The 22,906-nt window shown below is 39.5% G+C and overlaps 1 protein-coding gene across 6 annotated transcripts in view; it reads right to left on the bottom strand.

Annotated features, from left to right (window-relative positions):
- The window catches only part of ARHGAP6 (Rho GTPase activating protein 6), a 323,769-nt gene that overhangs the window by 63,633 nt on the left and 237,230 nt on the right, over positions 1–22,906 (bottom strand). Inside the window, exon 1 of one of the 6 annotated variants that reach the window (XM_027639001.1) lies at positions 10,487–10,505. The exons of the other annotated variants lie outside the window; for them this stretch is intronic. The gene's annotated coding sequence lies outside the window, so the exon portion shown is untranslated. Of the gene's footprint in view, positions 1–10,486; positions 10,506–22,906 lie in introns of those variants that run through there. 6 annotated transcript variants of the gene reach the window in all.

Genomic DNA, 22,906 nt, shown 5'->3' with positions numbered 1-22,906 from the left:
TACTCAAAGAGTAAGCACAAAGACAAGCTTAAAGGGTGACAATTAACTTCAAGCAAGACTCAGAATTCATCAAAGCACCATCAAAGAGCACACATTAGCACTACAGGGAAAGAAAGAAAAATTTGTTTTTCATTCTATCCATGTTAAAAAATAAGCATTAGTCTTGTCAGTAGGTATAACCTGATGCACCTGCAGATAATGAAAAGCTCTGATGTACATCTGCTGGGCTGTAACAACAAACTCACCAACCTGCCTTTCATCACAACATGGCAGATTTACAATGAACAAACTTCACTCTCATTTTCAGCTTACATTTCAACATCTGTACATTCATTTTTTTCACTGTACACTTATAATTCATCTATTCTGCACATACACCTGCAAAGGATGTCCATTGACTTTAAAAGATATTGGTTGAAACTCCTTAATCTCAAAATCAGTGAATTTTAACTTTACTTAACAGTTATGCATCCTGTTGCATGTAAACATCTTCATTATCAGTCTGCATATTTTGCCTATATATGTGCATGTTATTTATATGCATTTATACAACCTGTATATACATTTTTGTATACAAACGTATATATGCACATTTATGACTGCCTGTGTGTATGCTCATACAGGTACAAGACAAAAATTATTCACAAATGTGCAGCATCATCTAGCAATATAGATTTAGAATCATTTAGCAATATAGAATTACACAATAAACAACATTTCTTATGATTCATGAAGAATGTTTGAGTTCATCTAGGAAGATTTTTCGCCACAGTAGTTTTTTTTTAAGTCATCGTGCAACCATAATAGATATAGATGTTACCTCAACATGAACAGCTGCACCTCTGTATACTCAGTGGATGTACTATGCTCAATATCTTTATATTTATATACACATGGGCCACATATGCAAACTTCTGTGTTAGCCCAGTATTTATTTGACTACTGGAATTTGTTCCTTCATTTTTTGTCTCTTCACCTCTTCTTGCTCTTCTAGAGTCTTACTGTTGACTAACCAAATTTAGTAATCTCAAACTAAAGGTTTGCACAGTGTCACAAGCCCAGCTGATCAGCTTAACTCAAGCAAAACCAAAGCAGCAAGTCACACAAACCCTATTTGCAAAATTGCAAGTAAACATTTACATTTTTTAAAAAGTTGTTGTCATTTATAGATAAAAGTCATCAAGAACAGAATCCACAACCAAATAATGTATACTATGAAACTAATTCCTTTCCAACCCTGATAATGCAAAAGAAACTTTACAAGTACAGAAAATGCAATACAATCCTCTGAACATATAATATATAAAATATTCTACAGTCAAAAGAGTACAGAGAGATAAATATATATACATCTTTATGGTGGAGTTTAAGGCTATTTTATCTGAGTTATTCCTCTGACATGAGCATTTTCATAAACAAAAATATCACTGATATGCCTACCATAAAAAATTTAAAACTGAAACACTTAAAAGAGGAATGGGAAGCAAAAATGACGTTCCTTAGAAGAAGTTGAGCTAATAGAATACTTATACTATTTAGAACATGTCCTGTTTCCTGTAGACCACAAAAACCAAAGGCTGCATGGGACCTTTAGGAATTACCACAAATTAAACAAATGGTCCTTAACTGAATTTTGCACAGACACATAAATTATTCCTCTTTTTCAGACGGATTTGCCTTTGGCAATTTTTAACTCTGGAGGTAACTCCACATCCTCTGAGTTAGCTCTGTAACTGCAAGCAGTGAGCTGTATCACTGCAATGCCCAGTTCTAACATTAGCTCTGCTAAAACAGCTGACCTTGGAGAGATGAGGCTTGCAAGCTGTTGTACAGCTCTGCACTACGATTCTGCTTTGAGGACTCCAGTAACCCCCGCATACAGCTGTGCTGTTTTTTTATGAGCAGAGCACCCAACTCAGCACTACCAGGCTAATTTCACCTTCATATGAGAATAACCCATCCTTCTGCCCAGGGAAGTGAGGGGGAGGAGTCACAATTCCTGGAGGTATTTAAAAGAGACGCAGAGGTGGCACTTAGGAATATGGTTTAGTGGTAGACTTGGCAGTGTAGGGTTAATGTTTGGATTCAATGTTCTTTTCCAACATAAATGATTCTATGATTTTTTTTTAAATTATTTTTATTCCTTTTTTGGTAGGAGTTCAAGGGCTTAAAACAAACAGAAAGGTGAAAGCACCAAACAAGACTGAGGGTTGTTCCTTTCAACAAGGTTTTTATTCTGGCAGTTTGCCAGGATGCTCCTGGTGCTCACAGTTTAGCTGAAAACTGTGGGATGCAACTTCTGCACCTTACAATGGCATGCCAGATTGCTGAGCAACGATAAAGAATGTGGAATCACTGTCCAGTTGCAGTGCACTGAAGAAGACATTCCTCTTCAACACTTGATGGGTTTGATAACAGCTCTGCTAGGTCACATTAACACAGGCTTTTATTATGCTAATGGAACACATGACTAATAAATTAAAATATTTCTGGAAAATCATATGGTAGGTAGGGCCAGTGAAATCTCCTAATCTTTAAAGAAGCTAGAGTCTCAAGAAACATTTCCTCGAAAAAGTCTGTTTCATTTTGCAAATATAAATCAATGTGTTCTATGAGTCAAAACACAGTATTTCATAATTTAAGCTACTAAAATACTCCTATGCTTTATATAACACAAAGTAAATTAAAGGCCTCATCTTCCTCCCAAAGCACTGCTGAGTTTTACAAACAGACTGTAAATTACTGCAAAATCAAACAAGCTTGAGAGAGAAAAGTCAAGCTCCATTGAAGAATGGGTGCCAGTGTAATTACATCTGCCTGAAGCTATTCTCCACGCTGTGGGGCAACCAAAGGAGGATAAGGGCAGCATAGACATGAAGAATATTTTCTGTTTCTCTCTCCATATGAGAGGCAACACTTCACCAGCCTATTTCAACATCAACCTGATACAGCTCCTTGTGGAAGCTTAAAAGGAGCAGATCATCTTCAAGTAACAAGTCAGAGTGACTTATTTTTTTTGAACTTCATGCCCAGCATATGTGTTCAGACACAGGTACACATCTTATTATTTAGATTGTAGGACTGTAGATCTAAATATGACCTGCAAATGACTTCTTCATAACCAAGATGATAAGAAAGATAACACACAGAAAGAAGAGTGCAAACAGAAATACTGCTCTGGGATAAAGTGATCAGCCTGATAGGACACGAACTGCTAACTGCAAAGCTGTTTTCATAAATGAATTTTATGAAACCTTAATCCAGACTAAAAGCGTTCTCTGGTTTCTTACACCAATCAGTCACGTATTTTTCCTCTCAAGCCTCCAGCTTCAGCTGCATTTTCTCTCTGGCACTCCCACTAACATCTAACATCTTTCTTCCACTCAACCGAGCAGTTCACGTACCAAGTAACTAACTAAAATACCAGAGCAGATGACTCAGCAAAGGAGATGACTGAAAAACTGCATCTTTTGCCTCTGAAGAATCTGTCCATTTTCCCCATACTTCTTGTCCACAGTCATAAGCATATTTTTAATAGGATGCAGACTGCAGTTTTACTAATATATCTTCAGGTATTTTTTTAATAGGTTGGATGTTTGGTGGCTCCAAAATAAACATTAAGTGGTACATCCTGACTTAAGTAACACTGTGTGCTTAAATTACTCTTAAGCATGTCTAAGCTGTTCTTGTGTACCTGACCTCTTTCTCCTGAGACTCCAACACACAGTCTTTCAGATGTCTTTTAATAAAGTCTTGTTCTCCTGTCCTTTGTACAATACAGAAAGCAGCTGACAACTACTGCACAGAATGCTGAATGTGAAACTATGGGCAATGACCAACCTCTGCTGATTTCTGTGGAGTTTTAAGGCTTTGGGAGTAATGTGAATGGTGCATAGGGTGGGAAATAAGAACCCACACACATCGTAGTTTTAGAAAACACAAATTTTAATGCAAGATGGAGAAAACAATTTTTATCTTACTGACTTATTGTAACTGTTAATGACTTTGGTCTTTACTCATTAGTTGTCTACTTTTCATTAGTCTTTTGCTCAAATCCATTTGAAGATCAAAACCAATTATGCTTACTTGTTCTTCTCTTATTCTAGCAACTCTTAGCTACGTGCTTGTATTTAGATGGGTGTCCACTGTAAAAGAATTCAGTGGTTTTGCACACTAAAAGATTAAATTGCAAATAACATGGTAAATATAGCATTAGAGTGTCTTAATTCTGTTTGCTTAATTACTTTTTTAAGCTTCATGAAACAACATATAATTGCCACTTTACAACCTTTTGCTTACCCTGGTCATTTATTTCAACTCTCTAAAATTATTTCAAGACTCCTCAGGCATAAACTCTCACAGTTTGGCTGTTGGTACAAGTAATCCCTCTCTTCTTCATTTCCCTGGTGTTGCTGTTAGGAAGAACCAAAACCAGTTCTGAAATGAAAGTTAGTCACTTCAGTACAGCTAAGCACTCTGTCCTATTGAATCAACATACAGAACACTGTTCCTGGACAGGATGAGAATTAAGGAGAAGGGAGAAATAAACTAAATAAAGTTGCCTTTTTACCATTACACAGGTTAAGGACTGCATGGAAACTTCTTTGCTATTGCCACCCTAGACAACCACCTGCAGATTAATGAATAGTTAAGAAGAAACAGGATGGTACAAGTGTGCTACAGCCTGCCATCCCATTTCCAGCTGCTCTTCCATAGTCAGTTTAGGGCATTACAAGCAGCACACTGGTTTCCAGTTGGCATTACAAATTACTGCAACCTAGGATGCTCTGAGATCACACAGTTGTTCCCAAGGATCTACTAGTAGCACATAGCACCTAAACACTATACAAAGAAGCACAAGACTTGCTGCATGACACCAAAGCACTCAGAGGAAGATATCTGAACATGTATGCACCAAGTATGGATGCACAATTAATCTTCATTAAGAAAGACTGACTTCAGTAAGGTTGTTATCTAGGGTGACATCCTGTTCCCCTTGACGTCAGTGGCAAAATTATTAATATAATGTCTCCACTAGGAAAAGAATGCACAGTCCAGACAATCCTGTGTTACAGTTTGAAGCCTTGCACTAAAGTGGCCTTATCTCATGCTATATTGCACTTAGGTGTAGTTTTGTCAGAAAGATCACCCTTTACAAAACAAAGACTTTGTTTAGGTTTAGATATCAAAACTATTTAATGGCAGTTTAGTGTTGCCAAAGACAGACACTTCCTTACTCCTAGCTAACATCCTCTCTCATTCCCAAGGCTGGAAATCCATGTACCCAGGATCAAGCAATCACTGTGGGAACACTGGAAAGCTGGTATTCCACTCAGGGAAGACAGAATTCACATCGACAACAGAAATACTTCACTTAGCAAGATGGCATGAACCCGTGCCCAGGTAAAGATACATATTTCAGAATATTACAGTGGTGATTTCCATTTATCAGAGGGGGGAAAAATAGTCCTTCTAACTTTAGTCTAAGGATAAACAGAGAGCAGAACAATGAGCATGCTTTCACAGCAGTATAAAAATTGTTAAAATAAAGAGAAAAATATTTCCGGAGCAACCTCTCCAAGTTTTCCAAATGCCTCAGGATACTATTTCATGTTTAGAGTATTTAAAAAGTATTCTCTTAAAAAGACTGATGCATAATGGAGATGTATTTAATTTTTTTTCTGACATTATTAAACATTAACTATGTTGAAGGTATTGCCTAGCAAAATATTCATCCCTAGCATACCCACTCTGTACTGAACTTTTTCAATAGGTCCAGAAAACCAACCTCCAGAAGTTAGGAAACTCCACTGAAATGCATCAAAATACATGATCAGATTTTCAGGATTTCTTACTTCAGTAGATATCAGTATTTCTTAAGGGATTTATCAAGGAGCACCACAATTAGAGTCAGAAGGTGCAAGTGCTTTTCTAGAGGTGCCAAAATGAAGACAGAACACCTTAAAAAGCCTAGATCCAACTTTAAAATTACAGCTGAAATTTTGTCAGTGTTCACGTAAAGATATTTTTGTGAGTAAAAGAGAATGAAGCCATACTGCAATACTCTAAATTTTGCTGCAGGTTGAGGGAACAAGCGGTGCTGTCACAACCCCAAATGCATGCAGTAACAAGCTGAACTGCAGTAATTAAACCATCTGAGGGCACACTAATGGGCTACAGAGGTTTCATCAATCTCAAGACAAAAGATTGGGGTAGCCTGGGTTCATTAAGAGGAGAATTCTTATCCCTTTTATCAGTTCATATAGTGTACATTTTGAGAGGCTGGTGCTATGTTTTTCTCAAGCGTTAAAACAGATTCCTGCTTCATCAGGAGTAACAGGAACTCTGAAAACTAATGGTAGCTGACTCAAAATCCAACACTACAGCTGCAGGATTACTGAATGTGCTTCCAACAGTCCTCAGTTTTCAGGTGCTTGTGAAGCTGAACAAGGAACCACAGCTCACGATACACGGAAGACTGCCATGTCCTCTCTGAGTTTTCCTGTGCTCCAAGTCATGGAAAAGGTGGACTCCATCCTGAGGACAACTTTTACACAATATGCAGGTTTTACAGTACCCATGAATGCCATCTATTCAAGCTACGCTCTTACTAAATGTAAAGACTTCCAATTAGATTTTGAATATGAAATAGTGCTCTTTCTCCTAAGCCTAATGAGATTAATGTTAAGCAAATAAAACAGTAAGGCTGAAACTATATGTGAAACGTATTTAAACAATTTGGATGAAACAAATATAATCACATATCCTATTTGGATATATGGTCCTGAAGTAGTACAAAATGTCCTTACATTTTGAAAACAATGTAGAAACAATAAAGATCTCTGCTAGCACAGCACAAAAGTTAACCATTTCTGCACCCAATAAGTATCAATGTGACCAGAGCCAATGGTTTGAACCGTTAGGAGTGGCATCTATTTATATTATATTCCTTATAAAAGAAAAAGTGAAACATTTTAGAGAGAAATAAATTACCTAGTATTTGAAAGAGAGAACGCAGGTATGAGGACACACTGTCATTTCCAAGCATGCAAAAACCATATCAGCTTGAGTATTTTATACAAGGCTAGAAATACATATTTGAGTACTTCAGTTTACTTCTTGGATTTTGAGCTTCTAAGACTCATGTAGATTGTATGGTCTGACTAGCATACCATCAGAATCTCATAATGAAGTTAAAGTCAAATAATTCTGTTACTCCAAGAACTAGGATTTGACTAATAGTGAAGTCTTTAATTCAATATAAACCCCTATTCTTATTGTTTCAAGTGGTTCATGCCAGTATTTTCTTTATACCTGTACAACTTGCAGAAAGGAAAATGAGATCTGTTGCACATATGAAAACAACCATCCAACTACCTACATACCAGGTCTGGTTGGAAAACAATTCTAGGGGTTTTTTTCACTTCTTTTGCGGGGGAGAGTGAGGGTGGGTGTGATCTAGTCGATAGGAACAAAATGTAAAACATCTCTAAATATTTACATTTGGAAGTAGAGTGAGAGCTCTCAGTTACTCAGCTAAGACAGAGGACTTGGGAAGAAGTCTGTACTACATCGCTTAGAGCAAAAGCTTGAACCAAGCTTTCACACAATCACAGAATCATTTGGGTTGGAAGAGACCTCCAAGATCAAGTCCAACCTTTGACCAAACACCACCATGTAAACTAGATCACAGCCCTAAGTGCCACTGCAGTCAATTCTTGAATAACTCCAGGGATGGTGACTCCACCACCTCCCTGGGCAGTCTGTTCCAGTGCTTAACCCTTTCAGTGAAAATATTCCTCCTGATGTCCAACCTGAACCTCCCCAGTTGCAACTTGAGGCTATGTCCTCTTATCCTATCACTGGTTGCCTGGTAGAAAAGGTAGAAAAGGCTGACCCCCACCTAGCTACAATCTCCTTTCAGGTAGTTGTAGAGAGTGATAAGGTCACTCCTGAGCCTCTTCTCCAGACTAAACAACCTCAGCTCCCTTATCTGCTCCTCATCATAGGACTTGTGCTCCAGATCCTTCAGGAGCTTCATTGCCCTTCTCTGGACTCGCTCCAGCACATCAATGTCTTTCTTGCAGTGAGGAGCACAGAACTGAACACAGTACTCAAGGTATGTCCTCACCAGTGCCAAGTATAGAAGGAAGCTTCCCTGGTCCTGCTGGCCACACTATATTTTATACAAGCCAGGATTCCACTGGCCTTCTTGGCCACCTGACCACACTTCTGGCTCATGTTCAGTCACTGTCAACTAGCACCCCTAGGCCCTTTTCCACTGGGTCTCTTTCCAGCCACTCTTCCCCATGTCTGGAGCGATACACGGGGTTGTTGTGTCCAAAGTGCAGGACCTGGCACTTGGTCTTGTTGAACCTCATGCTGTTGGCCTTGGCCCATTGATCCGGCTTTATCCCATCCCAGGCAAATGCCCTAATCAGGAGGCTACCGACTGCTCTAACATCTACCCTGACTACTATACTGAACTTTCCTAAAGATTATCATTCCCCTTCCAGAGCAACCTGCAGACTCATTACATGAATGGCTACTCTCAGAGCTGACTTGAACACCTCCAACAGTGACTACCCCCTCACTCTGTACTGTGACTATGTGCACTCTCTCATACACATTCTCTCTTTCATAAATTAGTCAAAATAAAGGCTGAAAAAAAAGGTTGAAGGAACCATTTTCTTATTTAAAGAAGTTTTCTTTGAGTCACGAGTTTATATCACCAGTCAGCAGTGCTGCAGTGTCAGTGACACAAGAATTCAACATATGCCTCTAGGAGGCAGGGACAGCCACATTTCAAACATGCAAAAAGTATGCAATTAGCTTTTAGAGAATAGGATTTTTCATTTCTTTTGCTACATAATCAGTCTACACTTCCACTTTGGTTTTATCGCTCTTGCACCATGTTCACAGGTGCAAACACTACCCTGTCCTACACACTTATGTCATGTAGCCTGGGACAAGTCTGTACGACTGAGTCAGTTGCAGTGCTCTGTCAATCTACTCCAGTTTATTGGAATGGTATTTCTTGCTTTGTTTTGATGGGGTTTTTATAAGATCTGGGATATCAAATTCCACCCATACCAGCAGCTGTTTTGATGACTGTTTCTTTCCAGAAGACCCTGCAAAGACAATCCTCCATGGAAAAGATAAGAAAATAAACAAAGTCTAATAATAAGGAAAAATACTGCAAGCACAAAGAGGTGGCTTTGCACTCACTAGCATCACGAATACTTTTCATCCATGCAATTACTTCTCTCTATGCACTGAAACAGCATGTGTTCCCTTCTCGCAAAGCACAGCACAGGACAATATCTCACCTTATTGTGAAGCACTATTTTATCATTTCTTATAAAAAAAATTACTGTTTATACACACAAATCTGCTGATTTGCCAGTCAGTTATACCAAATACCAAACAAGAGTCTGAATATTTTTCAAGAAATCACCTCAGCTACACTGAAAATATACAAACAGCTCTGAATGTATATATAGCTATAGGTCAGACTGATGGATCAGTGTACATACCTGGAAAGAGTTCTAAAGAGTAGCTTGAAGCTCATCATTGTCTATTAACATGGAGGCTTGTTAAAAATGTGACTTCCAAAGTAAGAAATGTAAAATGGATCCACACACAAATAAAAACACTGTGCTGCAACATCAGTTTTCAGGAGAAAGGTGTATTTTCTAAACTGCCCCTCCAACCTGAACGACCCCAAGTTCAAACTGTGTGCCTGCCAGACAGTCCACCATTTCTTTTTTTTTAAGCAGCACATTTACTTTGGATGGAAAGGGGGGAAAATAGCCATAAAGTTCCCACTGTTATGAAAAACAGAAACAATTGCTAGAGTTACAAGCTCCTCACAGACAAAGCCAGAAGATGAACAGTTCTTGGTCTCTACTTTCTTGTACGCAGTTAACTTGAATTTAAAAATGCAACAATAAAAGTCATGGTCATAAAACCTGATGCTTACAGAAATTTTTTTGCCAAATTTGCCAAACTGAACCTATGCAACTGCAGCAGTCAGTTTTCAAAAATCCTTTATCCTCAGCATATTTGGCTCACAACTGCCTGGGCTACTTGCCCTTTATGCAAAGAGCATACAAAAAAGCATAAACATGTCACCACAGACTTCAAAGGAAAGCACCTGACGAAGCCACTCAAATACAAATCGGTCTAATTACACAGTTTGGTTCGAAAATGTTAATGCCACTTCTCATTCCACAGTTTCATTCCTCTCAGTCCAGCTATGAAAACAGGTAAGGTCATGAAACTGGTCAGAAAACAAACAGTATATGAGAGCTCTCAGTTTGTTGATGAATTTCCAGAGCACGGTAAGTAGTTGGTAATGCCAGCTTTTTTTTCCCACTGGATCAAAGCTATTCACTTTTCTTCAAATTCAGCTAAAGTCCAAAATAGTTAAACCCAGTGGCACCCGTGAGCCCCACATTCAGCCCATGTTCTCTATTACACTTACCTCTATCCTATGACATATAAGATGTTTGATTTCTTTACCCATTAACTGAGCTCTCTTGTGTCTTCAGTGTCCTTTAGTATTTGACCAAACTGGACTTGAATTAAGGACCCAGATCCAGATACGCCGTTTTGTAAAATAGGAATAAGTTAAGAATGTCATTGACCTGAAGCTGCATACTAAACAGCTGAGAGCGAGCCCAGCTGGAGCAGCTGTGACTCCCAGGACACCTTTTGCTGCCAGACATCATGAATCTTAAAGAGGAAAAATTATCATTTCCTTTCTCCGCTTTGAAGTGAGCTCAGAGCCAGGCCTAAGGAAAAGCCCAGGCACACAGATAGGTTGTAACTGGGTTCCCTCCTTCTGACTCCAGAGATGTCCTGAGGCAGTGCAAGTGGCAGTGAGGAAGGGGCAAAAATCCCCAAAAATCCTTCAGTCTGGGGCTGTGCAAGCTCAGAACCAACTATCCAACTCTCCCTTTACCAGAACTAGCCTAAAGAGTGCTGGATGCAACTGCCATGCCACTTTGGAGGACAGCGAGGAGCACTCAGCAGCTTCTGCCTGACCTTCTCACGCAGTTTAGAGCTTTTTAAAACACCTTTGAAAACTTACTCAAGCAGGCAGGCCAGCTAAATTTATAACATGATTTTGACAATAGCAACTTAGAAACTGAGCAATTTACACAGTTTGCTAGGGAAAAAAAATCCTTGATAAAGGCTCTGCTTCATAAATGATGTCTGTCATGTTCACAGTCCCCATACAGAATTGCTGTCATCTATAATGCGTGGGCAGGGAGCGTAGGAAATTTGTGAGAAACAAACAGTGAATCACCAATTATTTTGATGGCAGCTCTGCCCTATGTGGCATTTCACCAAGTCATTCTTCAGTGACAAGTTTGTTTGTCAGATGGCACGACTTAGTGCTTCATCAGATTGCTCACAGAACAGGAGAAAAACCATGGGCTAGAATTCATAGCAATGGCAAGGGAGATTATGTAGTGTAATTTTTTTTTGATTTTTTTTCTTTTCAAATATCTATGCAGACACTTCATCCACCTCTAAATCAGCAGACTGAAGAACCTTCCACCTGCCAGGGTATAAGAGCCCCCGCTCACGGCTCTGAAACACATGCAGCCCTTCCTGACTTGACATCTTGGCCATCAGCCTGGTTCCTGTAGCACCAAACTCAGACATCCAATGTCAGATGCTTTGGAGCCCAGGGAAACCGATGCAGAGGCCTCAGCATTTTCAGTGCCTCTTAAATCAGACACCAAATCCTCAAATCATGCAGCTCCTCACCCTCCATTTCCAATTTTTTTCCATATCACTGCACAGGGCTGAGAGGTGCTAAGGCCAGCCATCATGTTGTACACTAAGCATCAAACCATACAAGGTTTATAAGGCAAAAAACCTGTCTTATCTGCAAAGATAGCTGAATAACCTCAGAAGTACTGTCACTGCTTGTCAAGATGCTGCAGACAAAGATCAGTGTCCTGCTAGTCATCTTGTAATTGTGCTGCACATATGCAATCTTTCTTTAAAAATAAGTTTCTTCAGCCCATATATCTCTCGTACCAATATTCTTTGAATTTCCTCTAATGAGAAAAACTCTGCTATTTATACAACTGGAAATGAGGTTGTGCTTGGAAATGGCAGTTCCTTCATCACATAAAGGGTTCATGAAGGAACTGCCATTACCAAGCTCTGCACAGCAGCTGCCCTGCAAGTAAAGTATCTAAAAGTCACCAAATTTTCTTGGTGGCCCCACAGAAAGTTAAAATAAAATGGCTGTGAAGTATCCAGCTAGACTGCCCCCCTTTCACTTACGAGCTCCAGAAAAGATTTTTTTCCTTTACCTGAGATAAAAAAAAAGTAGAATGACATTGGAACTCTAGGCTCCAATGCAGGTTGACAGAGCTTCTGTCTCAGAAATTGAATTCTGCTTTGAACCAGGGTTCTTCAGGTTGTTCAGTAACTAATAGTGTTCTCTGAAAAAACCAAACCAACAAACAAAAAAAAAAGGAAAAAAACCAAACCAAACTAAACAAAAAAAACAACCAAACCAAACCAAAACAAACAAAAAATCCCCAAAGCAAAACAAACAAAAAACCCAAACCAATCCAAACCAAAACCCCAACAACCAAAAAAAAACCCACCACCAAAAAAACCAGGGATGTTTTGGGCACACTGTTTACACTGTCTAGTCGAAATTATCTGTACGTAATTTCTATTACATACCAGCACATCTAGGGATTTATTTTTTCCCCATTTCAAACCAATTTTTTTCAGTAATGCACAGTTTTATATTTAAAAATATGCTACCAGGATGAAAAGTTATAACACAAACTGTTCATGGCTTATGGAGAGGTTATATGAAATGTACCTTATCAGCAACAAAAACGAAAAAAATGAACTTCAGTTGTCTACTTTGGATTAATTTCTTCCCAGAGCACTCAAAAATATTAATCTTCAAACTTTGAACTGAGCTAGGCCTAAAGTCTCATTAAGAAATTGGTTAAGCCCATCTGGCACTGTAACTTCCTATTCACAGATAAGTAGTATGGGACTTTTAATTTGTTTCTTAATTATGCAAAATTCCAAGGACTCATTCTCACTCTGGAGAGGTGCAGGATTAGGAGAACCAAATTAGCAGGCAGTTGAGAATTCCTCTGGCTGCTCTCTTGTTACATCAGTGACCAATTCTAGACACAAATCTGTCACAGGACTGTCAAAAATAGCTTCAGAAACAGAACTGACCTAAAATCTCATTTTTGCAGTGGACCAAAGTTTCCTGTGGGGGAAAAAATGATGGTTTGGCCAAAAATTTAAAAAATGTTTGCAGCTAAGAAAGATGTTTTCAGTCCAAAATGTGCTGGTGTGCCTCACAGGAGCTACCTTTCCCCTTGTGAGCAGCAGTTCCTGTGACAGACTCCTCCCATCATCTCCAGGGATAGCACTGCACCACCAAAGCCCCTTCAGGCTCATTAAAAAGAATCTGGAGTATAAAACCCCTGCACAATAGCTTCCAGGAGACATGGCAGAGCTATTTTGAATACAAACACATTCGATCGTTGCATTTCCATGAAAAGTAATTGAAAAACACTGACTAGTTTAGACTTCCCTGTATTCTTTTTGAACTCTACCAGGGACCCTGAGAGACCGACTGAACATTGACAGTCATACAAGGTTATATACATTAGGTTCAGCTGAAACAGCTCACTGAGAAATAAAAATAAGTAAGAGAAGTACAACAAGATCTATTAAATTTACGCTTCATATGATCCTAAGACCTATGAACCTATTCTGAAAATACAGAAGTGGTTGCAGGTTGCATATGCAAAAAAGGCACTTTAATTATATCTGAGCTGTCTGGTCCAGTAACCACAAAACACCCATCTGCTCCAGAGATTGTCTGCCTGTGCCTCACAATTTCTAAAAAGCAGAAAGCAAACAAAACCCAATTAAATATATTTAACTTGGGCTTTTTTATCTCATAATTTTAACTGCTATCCACTACCAGAAACTGATGACTCCAAAACTCTGAGACGTTATATTAGACTTCAATAAAAGCCCATACATTGAGACAGATTAGGAAAGAACATGCAGCATTATTCCTGTTTCTAGAAAAGGAAAACATCAGAGGGATTTGCAGAGACTTTGGTTAGCTGATGAAGAGTAAAAAGGCAATGTTGGAGGAACCAAAGCTGGGTTTGCTCAGACATGCTGGTGGTGCTGCTGCTGTAATCTCCAAGAAGAGTATGCCCTATGTTTTCTCTTAAAAGCATTCAAACATATTCTGAGTCATTGAAAAATCCTGAAAACCCCACTTTACAGCTTTACTTTTATAAAGTCACAAAACAGATTTTATCTTTATTGTAGTTTCAAAATCCAGGTGCAACAAGCAACATTAGGTACATCCCACACCTCACTGGTGCTTGAATCACAAGGACAAACTCCTGTCTTTAGGAGTGTTTAGATTTCTCGCCTGCAGAACTATGGATTCAACTGATATTTTGGAAAATGCTGCTCTAGATTTTAAGCATATTTAGTGAGAAGAGGGTGCACCGAGGTTGTCGTCCAGCCTTCAGAGGCAGCAGCATGACCAGGGAGAAGCTTGCAGCAGCTCCCCAAATGTGCAACCAAAGTTCCAAGTCCTGTTCCTGAAACTAAAATCTTAAAGAGCAGAAGCCCTACACTCAAAGCATTTGAAAAGACATGTCTTTATCCACAGTCTCCAAAGGAAAGATAAACATAAACAAACTCAGAGGCAGACTGGAAACCTATTTTTAGATGAATGAAGAGCACAAAAGCTTTCCAATGTCCTCTTCTTACCCCCTCTTCTATTTCTTCTCCTCCCCTTATCCCCTCTATGCTTTGGCTGGTGACTGCCAAATGCTCTCTGCTCCTATTTAAAATTTTTAATGGCAATCTAGCAGACATCTCCAATCCAATTATTTTAATCTGTCTGTGTTAAGTGGCCAGAGCAGCTGTTCACCTCCTCTTATTGACATTATTAATACTGTAATTAAAATATATGTTAGTCAGCTGAAAGATCCACATAAATCTCTCTGAATTTTACTTTTCATTATTGATTGAGTAAAGTGCTTAGTGAAAAAAGAAGGAACCAAGAGGGTGGGCTTTGCTCTTGCTAAAAACAGGCATGTAGGCACAGGAAGTTAAAGAGTTTTCACTGCAATATCCTTGGTTTCAGACATGTATATTACTTTTGAACTTTTATCAAACTCCACTAACATCAAAATATCACAGCATTTCGGCTTACTATTAAAGATTTCCAGTAACATACAGGTCTACAGAGCAGATTAATTGATTAGTTTTGAGGTTTTCAAGGTTTAAAGAGTTCTTTTCTACATTATGCCTTTCAATGACCTAAATAAGATTATTTTATACAGGTCATTAATAATCACAAAGAGTATTCAAGGGAAACTCAAGCCATAAACCTATATTTTGAAACAAGAGGAATTATACACTTAAGTATCATTGCAACGTGCTTCTAACAGGCTGCGGATGTGCTTTAGTCGATTGCCTTAGACATGTTCTTTGTTCTTCAGATCCCCAGGGATCCCCTACAGGAGCTTCTGCACTAAGAGGGAGAGTCTACCACATGCCAACCTCTTTGAGAAGTTACACTCACTTTAATGTAATTACACATAACTACTCATGTAAGAGTCCAGCTCTTCAGAGATGACATTGGGAGATGTCCTGGCAAAGCAGCAGGATTTCAACAGCTTAGTTGCACTGTGACAGTTTCCAATAGCTGAAGTTGTTGCTATTTGTTCAGAACCAGAGCAGGACAGAAAAAAAACTGATATAAATAAGGCTTTTTAAGAGCCTTTACTCAGGTCTGAAGAATTCAACAGCTGCATCCCATTCAAAAAATGGAATAGAATAAATATCCTCAGCTACAAGAATGACTTCCAGGGGCCAAGCTGAAAATCTTGGCCCCTGAGAATCATTTCTAAAAGACAACGTTGATTTTAAAGGCATTTGCGACACTTTCATGGTATTTTTACAAGTTAACTTTGTGGTATTTTGGTATTTGCTTTAAAGCCTTATCTCCAGGAGGTACGTGGAAGTCCAGGCACATCTCACTGCATGTATTTACATAAGGAATACATAAAACTCAAGTTGTTGCAGAGAGAAGCCTGCAGGTATGCTCTCTGTACTTTTGCAAAGTGAGAACCTGAGAAAAGAAACTCAAATGTATTTTTTAATTCTGTCTGATGATTTTAAAGCCATTTTTATTATTCTGCTTTTCTCAGGATCCAGGTGATTCTTCCTTTGAAATGTGCAGCTACAATTCCTGGCATTAGGAAAACCACTGGCAGCTGCCTGAGCTGCTCCTTCCAAAGGGGTAAATGGGCTGTGGCAGGAGGGAGACAGCACATTTCTGCTGGTTGCAGACATCTAGGGTAACATGTCCTAACTGCTCTCACCCCTGTCTGAACTTCTGCATTTGAGTTCCCAGTTATCCACACAATGCAAATTGTATTTCCTCCTAGTAGAGCTCTGAGTCATATAGAAGCATTTGGTATCTCACTGGACTGAGAACTGATGAAATATGTGAACCTAGCTGATGAAATTATATACACTATATACAAGAGATGTTTTGGTAAAGATGGATACAACTAGCCAATAATGCTTGCAGATGGAAACTGAAGGAATAATAAAGAACAAAGCCTCTGTTAAATGTATAACTTTGTGTTTATTATTCCACAGAAGGCCACTTCCCTTACACTTCTCCATTCAAACCCTCCACTGAATAAACATTAAACATGTTTTTCCTCTATGACTTTTCACACAGCACAGAATAAATGAAAGAATATATTACTAGTGTTATTACTTTTATCATCATTATTATTACCCATACATAATTCATTACAGAATGAACTGGCTTATCCTTGAGGAATCCCTCAGACTTTTGAAACTTCACTCTTTCCATTTGACAGAGAAATTAAAGCTGGTAATGACAAAAGTGAAGGCTAATTATGGATGTTTCAACTGCTGACACATCAGCTGTGGGGCAGACCAGACCTACAGTGGGATTGCTTTTGAAATACTGCCATCTCTATCTAACTAGACATTTTAAGTATCACTTCGAAACAGCAGTGAGAAACAGGAACTTTTGGGGAAGCAATTAATTTCATTTGGTTTACACAGATAAGAATGAAACTCCAGAAATACCTTTTTCCCCACTCCTCCCATGCAGGGAGGGAGCGCACAGTGTCCAGAAGTATATGCCTACACTGTGGCTAAACAGCAAACATACAGTAAACGAACTGAATTCCCTTCTTACAAACCATTTTCCTTTGTTGCTGAGCACTAAGTTTCCTCCAAGTTCTGACCTTTGCTAGTAAGGCAGCAGATGAAGATGCTTATCAATGGCCATCTCCACAGATGCTTGATAAAACATGGGATTTTGTGGCAAACTTGCCAACAAGTTTCCCAAGGCTGACCATTTGTCCCTCCTGCAGTCCTCTAAAAGATGTCAGACAACAACAGCCTTCGAGGCACCAACTCATCCTTACAGAGTCCAGACCATGGACACGAAGCTGCAGACCTTGCAGTGTCCAGAAAACAGCTCGAGGTTATAGTTCATTTTACTACTTTCATGTCCAACAGTGAAAATGGAAGCTGCAGATGAACCTGACATTGTTTAGCTCGTTGCCTGCTGTAATTCCCCGAAGTCCAATTGCCATTTATAGCTATGGGGCTGGGTGGAGCATCCCTGGGAAGGAGGAGATCACAGGCTGCATTCTTCAGCTGCTGCAAGAGTCTTTTCCCCTAGGAACTGGGCATACACTGTGCTATTATGAAAAAAACAACAGTCGGTCACAGTTTTCAGTTACACTACTACTACTCCTTTTCAACTGATTTGGTGGCAACCTCCAAAAGAACGATTTCCAGCAGTACAAAAATTCATCCTGAAAATCTTCCCAGTGAGTTCTGTTACTGAGGATGTGAACTCTTAACAAAAATGAACTATAGTACAGATAATTAAATATCAGATGAAGCAATAATGTACTCATCATGAATTCTGATGCACAGTGGTGTAATATAACTAATAAAAAGTATTATAAACCAATACAAATTAATAATGCCTTAAACTTCTCTGCCCTTTATTGTCTTCACTCAAAAAAAAACATCTGTAGCTAACAACAGGAAAAGAGTGAAAACTCTTTCAAGTCCATCAGGGACTTGCTATTGCCAGTCTGTCCTGCACAGGAGGCATTCAGGCTACCATGGACTACACAAAGTAGCATGCAACAGAGAAACACAAAGAGCATCCACAGATTGCAATGATATAGTTAATACTGTCTTCCTCTCTCATCTTTTCCAAAAGGCTAAAACTGCCTTCTATCTGAAAGCAAACCAGAAGACAATAGTACAAATACCATCCATGGTTCACACTTGCAAGAGTGCTCTGTTTAAAATCAAGTAATCTCCTAAATGGCTTTCCAAAAAAAGATCCTTTTTTTTCTACTAGTTAATAATTACAAAAGAATTTTCTCTAATTTATTGATGGTGGGAAAGAGAAATGCAGTTAGAATGTTATTTTCTTGTAGAGAACTGAAATAACATTTTTTCCAGATTTCCACAGAGATGTTCAGTGGAAAAATGCCCAGTATCCTGAAACACTTCTCTCTGGAAATTAATTTCACTCTTTCCTTCCCATATAGTCTTTTATGGATGTGCTGAAAAGCACACAATAAAGCAGTACACAGCCTTTAAAAACACATTGAAATATTCATTTCTGATATCTGAAATGTCTAGTTGTGAGTTCATTATACAGTATTACAACTCGATAAAGATTTTCTACCAATCTAGAAAGTCTTTTTTAAATATTGTTTCCTGCCTTTGCACCTGATGAGAATCAGCAAGTTCTATTTGGATTAGTTATTTTACATAAGTAGGTGCATAACAAAGACAGGACTGAACTTTTGTATCTAAACCTTAAGCTCTAAGGTAAGATGCCAACTATTCAAGCATGTCTGCCCATCTCAAATTCTCATTTATTTTCAATTCTTCTGGTAGTTACCTATCAATCCTTCAATCCTATCACCTCAACAACAAATTTAAGTTTGCCTTGCCTTTTGACATAGGAACTAATATGTGATAAGTGTTACTGAACTCAGACATGAGCCATCCCTTCCACCACATTGTCACTGTCCCTGCAAGAGACACAGGGCTCCTCTCCAGGGGGGAGAGCTGACAGAGGTGGGTCTGCAGCCACAGCCTTCAGCTCAGCGTCCTTCCCCCTAAAAGCGCTCACCTCCACCGCTGAGACTCAACCATGAGCTGAGGGGAAAGTCCTGAAGACATACAGTCAACTTCAGCTGGCACCAGTTTAGGTTTCTAACATGTTCGCCTATTTTTCTTCAGAGCTTTTCTCTAGTCCTATTGCTTTGTGGTAACTACTCCCCCTCCTGCCCTTCAGCCCTGCAGGACTACCAGAAAAGGAAAACAACTGCTGTACAGAGGCAAACGACAAACTAAACAGCTATTAACATCACAAAAGAATACAACAACAAATCAGAGGGATGAGGAGGGAAAAGGACTGTCATTTATCTTCTGCTTAATGCCTCTTCTGTATTACAGCATATACAGTATTTCAGAAGCAGTATGATTTTAAAGACAACTACCCTTTGTAAACTGTGTTCCCTGTTTACCCACCTGTGATGAATTATTTGAGGCCAACTCTAGAAAATGACAGCCCACGTTACATCCCACTGGCCAGGCTGTGCCCCGAGGGATGACTCTGTCCTGCTCCCTAACACTTCTCTCATCGAATACCACAGCCTCTCAGCAGACAACTGTTTTGCTAATGTAGCCCCTCTTCTAGACAACACCATGGATTGCCTTTGCAATGCCTAGAATAAAAAAAAATTACATTAAAAACAAAAATTTATTTGCCCTTACTGAAATACGATGCACAAAAAGCATTTGATAGTCTACTGATCTGTGTACCTACAGCTGCTTAGATTTACATTATGCTGGCATAAAATCAGTGCAGTTATGCGTGAAATAAATACAGGACCCTTTTTTCATAACAAAATAATTGAAAGGTCAGCTTGTAGTACAGTGCTGTTGAAGAAAACATTATTAATCGAGATGTTACCTCGTGTTTTTATTTGAGTATCTTGTTTCATAATTTTGGATCCACATTTTGAATGCAAAAAATTATAGTGTTTGTTTCCTACTGACCTTACCACCAGATTTGCACATTCCAGTTTGAATTAATAAGGCCATTAAATCACTTAGCATTTGTCTTCATGTAAACAGTCAGAATCTGGTCCTCTGCTCTCAGTCACATAACACAGCTCACAGACTTTTCTTTGTAGAGAAGGTATTCTCTGTATAAAGAGATGCATTCTGCATAGAAGATAAACTCCAAACAGCAGACATTTACCTTGCCAGTAGTACTGTGTTACTATCTAAAGCCAAGGATGGGAGAATTTATTGGCTCTGCTGACAGTCACCATAGATTTTAAAACTCCACAAGCCAAGAAACATTCATCTAAGTCATCTTGTGGGCTTTGTGTTGTGTTGAATTTAGACCTGTTTTCTAAATCTTGGAGTCTGCCTCACCAGTAAAACAACCCAGAGGAAACCAGTGCAGCACACAGATACAGCTGGAGCCCCACAGAAGCTGTAAGGATATCAACACAAAACATGGAAGAAGAGATGTGTGTCTTTGCATTGCAGATACGGGTATGCATGTGTTGGCAGTTTAAGAGAAAAATACCACATATTAAGAACAATTTATTAACAAATAAATTAAGTAATAACCGAATGAGAACACTCAGTTGGTCTGGGTTAAGAGGTAGGAAAAAAAAAAGCTATTAGAAGGATGAAGACTTTGCAGCTTTCTTCTGTGCCCCCCATTTCCCACTCAGGTTGAGTTCCTTTATGCCTCTGTGTGCTTGAGCAGCCCACAAAATTCCCACTTTGCCTGGCTGATGAATTAGCAAACAAAACTGAAACAAATAAACAAACAAACAAACAAAACTAACAAAAAAACTCCACCTACTGAAACTTGTAACATGCTGTAACAATTAATTATCTGTTTAAATCTGCTATATATTTAACAAGTTTCCATACAAAGTTATGTAACCTACACCAAAAGGGCCTAAGCATAAAGAAAGCCACGCAGGATACAGTTACACGGCCTTTTATAAGGCGAAGTGCTTTCCAGTGGGCTAAGAGCGAACCTCACCTTGCTAATTCTACTGTGATAGTGAATATTCCTGACTGTTCTTGTTTTTATGGCACTATGCAATGAAGATTTTTATGAAGGTTTCTCAGTGCTGGTGGAGACAGAACCCACTGTCCCCAGAGGAGGTTGCAGAGGCCCAGAGAAGCTGGCTTTAGTCACGGGGTGGATTGCAGTGGTCACAGAGGAGCCAGCCCTGACTGGAGAGCAAGCACAGCTTCATGTACATCAGTGACAGATGCTTATATTTTATAAATATTTATCAGAAAGTGTTTTACTTTGTCCCTACACTTGGGGGGACACACCATGGTGCCTGCCCCACTCAGATAGTGCTGACAGAGAAGCTGCAGGGTCTTACCTAGACTCCCATCTGATCCATCCACCCAGGTTTCTCTGCAGGGAAGGGGTTCGTGCATGGCCAAACCATGCCCCAGAACCCACATAAGGGAGTCAAGATGTGCCCTTGGTCTGCTAGTAGAGCTGCAGCCTTCAGCAGCTATGCACGCACAGGGGAAAGATACAGAACCCTATAGCCAAGGAGCTTGTACGTGACCAACCTTATGCAGTTAAACGAGTGACAACACATCGACAGTAATGCAATTACTACCTCTGTTAGCACTGCTAACTTGCAGCTAAGGAAAGACACCATGTGCTAGCTTATGAACACGATGGAAGTTAAAATGAATGTATTTACAAAGCGTTTTTCCAGTCAAAGAGTGCACATGTGGTTAGCTAACTTAGCTCTGCCATCTGCTAAGCTTCAGCAGCCCCGGGATGCTCCCCATACCATGGCTTATCACTGCTGACACAGACAGTTGACCAAACGGTTCTCTTGCTCAGGGCTTAGGCTGAAGAGCTGTGTTGTCGTGTGATTTCAATTTAGGATGGAGAAAACCACAAACCCATAACCAAAGGTTGAAATGTACACTGGCAAACTACACGTGTCTGGGCTCGTGCGCTGGCAGTGACCCAGCTGGCAGGGAACAGCCTCAATCCACACTATTAAACTGCCTCCCCCTGCAGAGCGGCCACGTCGAAATGGTCTGTCAGAAATAACTCCCGGCCTGTGGTAACTATATGCCAACAGCACAGATGATTAAATCCCAGCACCAGAGGATGCTCCCTGACATGGCTCACATGGCTGTGTAGACATAGCCCAAGAAATCAGACTAGGAGGCAGAAAGGCAGCACTTGCAGTCAGGGCACTGAGGTATCTCTAAGAAAGTTACTCATGCTCTGCAATATGCCCTAAGCAAGAGAGGGTATGAAGTTGTACTGTCAAGAGTAAGGCAAGGGGGGAGAGAGAGAGAAGCATATCCTTGGTTTACGTCTCCTTTCATGGTTGTGCTAGACCTGTGCTGCCTACTGCCTCACCTTCAGAATGCAAATGATAAAGAGAAAGAGATTCCGGCCCATGACTGAGCAGGTCAGTTCTTCAAACCTGCACAAAAAAGTAATACTACATTTTGTGATTTATTTTTCCTGCCCAAGCTATATGAAAGATTTGTTGTAAGAGTGACCTTGTGTGTATACTAAGAAGTTTTAACTAACCACAAGAAATAACCAACATTATCATTAACATCAGTGCTATACATTAATTAACATTTTGCCCACATTAGGATAGTCTTTCCAAGGTACTCTCAGTCCTACTGACAGGATCACACTACTCTTAAAGCAGCACCAAGCTTCACC

This window comes from Corapipo altera, unplaced genomic scaffold (genome assembly GCF_003945725.1).
Source record: "Corapipo altera isolate COAL_440 unplaced genomic scaffold, ASM394572v1 0, whole genome shotgun sequence".
NCBI classification, from domain to species: Eukaryota; Metazoa; Chordata; class Aves; order Passeriformes; family Pipridae; genus Corapipo; species Corapipo altera.
This window is presented reverse-complemented; position numbering and strand designations above follow the sequence as displayed.